Source organism: Myodes glareolus, chromosome 24 (genome assembly GCF_982192425.1).
Source record: "Myodes glareolus chromosome 24, mMyoGla1.1, whole genome shotgun sequence".
NCBI lineage: Eukaryota > Metazoa > Chordata > Mammalia > Rodentia > Cricetidae > Myodes > Myodes glareolus.
The window spans coordinates 40,279,184-40,282,123 of record NC_142049.1 but is presented as its reverse complement, the minus strand read 5'-3'; the positions used below and the strand labels follow the sequence as shown (position 1 = coordinate 40,282,123).

The following is a 2,940-nucleotide window of genomic DNA, read 5'->3' as shown; positions in this document are numbered from 1 at the left end:
AAACAACCCAGAGACATTCCTTCTATGGTGGTCCAGAGTGCTCATTGTTCATACAGATGGCTATGGCTTGGTTCACAGCATCCAGACTAGTCAGGTTACTGTAGCCAGTGATTCTATATTCAGGGGCTCTGAGATGTTTTCTGTCCTATGTGGGTACTCACAGACATTTAAACACACACACATAAAGTATTTAATATTATGAATCACTGCCAACAGAAGTAAGTACAGACATAGGTGATACTATCTGGGTCTGAAAACTAGCTGACCCGTGCATTCTCTCATTTAGCGCCACACTCTCTGCTACTGTGAGGACTTTCACAAAACACAAATGCAGCATAGCACTTTTCCAGTATCACTCTAAATAGAAGGACCTGTCTAGTTAGCAGGTTTTCTGTTAGATTTGTGTACTTTGTCTCAGGTTTTTAATAATTATTCCATTTTTAATAATATTTCATTGACTATGTTGAAAACTTTTCTGTTCCATAGTGTCGTAGTTACTTTTGAGAATTGTCTAGGTGTGGAATTAGTCTGATTAATTAATACACTCTTTTGGTCACTTTGTAGTGTTTTAAAAAAACATTCTGAACAATAGATGTGCTACACTTAGGTGATTTGAAAGTGTGTTATTCCATTGTTGAAGCTGTCTTTTCTACATATTAGTGTTGTTTCTATTTCTTCCTACCTACTGTTGATTTTCTTCTCTCCTCTGTGGTACTACATTTTCAATTTTAGTTCAGGAGAAAGATTTTACTGGTGTTTATGAAGGGGGAAATGAGGGAATCACTCAGTAATCCAGTTTGGCATGTGGTATCTCTTCAGAGGACATGTAAGATAACATCAAGTACATGATAACACTCAGACTTCTATTAGTGTAATCCTTTGCAGTTCCATAAAGCACAAATTTCAGGATGTTTTTCAAATTCCTAATTTAGTCTGAGATATTGAATTCTTTGGCATCATCTTGCCCATGACAAACAAAACACTTTCACTAAGGGCTTCACCATCTATGCACATTTAACATTCTTATTGTTGTTTGCTTTGTGAGATGTGACTCACCCTGCTCCTGTGTAGCTATAGCTTTGTAAGTCATACACACTTGTGCACATGTGGAAATGTGGGAGATAACAACATGTCAAGTGGCCCTCTAAATTTCTCTCCATACTAATTTTGTGAGATTGAATTCATGAACGAAGTTCAGTTAATTATTTCAGACACACCAGTAATGCAATAAACTGAGAGACACTCTGAAACTTCACCTAACGCCAGAATACAACCTTGATGATCACTGTTCTTGATGTTTTCATGCCCACCCTGTTCATGTTTTTCACATATGTCTCTGGTGATCTGTCCTAATTCACCTGCTTGGTAAGCTTTGTGACTTGCTTCCAATACTTTAGAAGATCTCCACTCAAGTTAATATACCAAAATGGTAATCATGTAGAAAAACTTAGATGTGATTATAACGATCATTCAATCTTGTGAGGAGACCTGCACCTTCAGGGGTTAAGCCACACATAAAATCATAAGAACAAATGTACAAATGTTGAGAGCATAAATGTATTATGAGTAATGCTCTCTAAAAATAATACCTCAATATTTTTTCACAGACCAAGCCTGACCTTTATTAAAAAGCCGCACATTTATTTCACTTTCTGACTCTGCACTTGTGCCATCAACACTTTCACAACAATTTTCTGCTCCTCAATAAGGAAAGCCCGCCTGATCCTGTCACGGACACACTTGGCACACATGGAGCCGCCATAGGCCCGCTGACAGGCTTCTTTGTCTTAGACAATCGCATGAGGACTTTTGGTCTCACAGCACGAACCCCTCAGAGTTGGCCCAGGCACACACAGCATGCTGATTTAGGTGCTTTCCCAACCTTCTTGGTGCAAAGGTAAACAATCCTGTTGCCGGGGGTTTGGGACAGCCTAGTGATGTTGGAGGCTGTGTTGTGGGAAAGTCTACGACGGTATGTCAAATGCAGGACATTTCTGAGTGCCTCTAAGCACCATCCCCGGAAGAGGAAAAGGTCAGATTATTTTTTAATTATCTTGACATTGTTAGACACAGTGTGCATGTTTAGGATGTTCAGAACAGGGTTTGAAAGTAACATTTCCATTACAAGCACTTCAAATCAAGCATTCACACACACACACACACACACACACACACACACACACATGTATGCATTTATAAACATGTAAGGACAACTGGAATTTAAGAATTTAAACATTGCAGATGGAAAATCTGATATGACATATCAGAAAATCTTAGCAGCAAGCAGCAATTCACAGTCCAGAAGCACAAAGATCCAGCTCTAGGCAGAAACAGAGACTGTCATGTAGATAGCCGGATGCACTGTCCAGTTAGTCTGATAGAGGATCACACTGTACTCCTCAGAGGTGTTTTCCTCTTTATCAAGGAGTTTATCTTGGAGTGAGAACCCAGGGTAAATTACATCTTTTTTTCTCTCGTCAACTTTTGATTTTGCGGCTTCTGCTGCAGCACACACTCATGGGGAGACAAAAATGAATCAGCAGCTCTGATGGAGATCTCCAAGAGTACAAAAGGATTTGCTTACAGATGTGAGCACACATTTCTGTCACGTGTGTCAGACATAGATTCCTGCTTATCAGGATACTGCTTTTCTTTTAAGTTGTGACATCCCTGTCTCACTTTTGAAGTGCTGTATCATGTGCTGGGAAGATAATCCAACTCAGACATTAGTATCTGACTGCACTAGTGTAGAGAGTCTCCTTCGTTTTCCCAACGGGATCCAACATAGAAATCGCTATGGCATTGTCATTTCCAGCACATTTTGGTCCTTTGAAGATCTTGTGTCTGCTACGTCAGCCTCTGAATTCCTATGTTTGATAGTAATGTTGAGGCTGGAAAACACTGTTACTATGGATTCATCCATCTCTGAATCTGTTAAAA

At 39.6% G+C, this 2,940-nt stretch overlaps 1 pseudogene; it reads right to left on the bottom strand.

The window, feature by feature from the left end:
- Positions 1-1,640: 1,640 nt before the first annotated feature.
- On the bottom strand, positions 1,641-2,519 carry LOC125397757 (large ribosomal subunit protein eL34 pseudogene; annotated as a pseudogene).
- Positions 2,520-2,940: the final 421 nt, after the last annotated feature.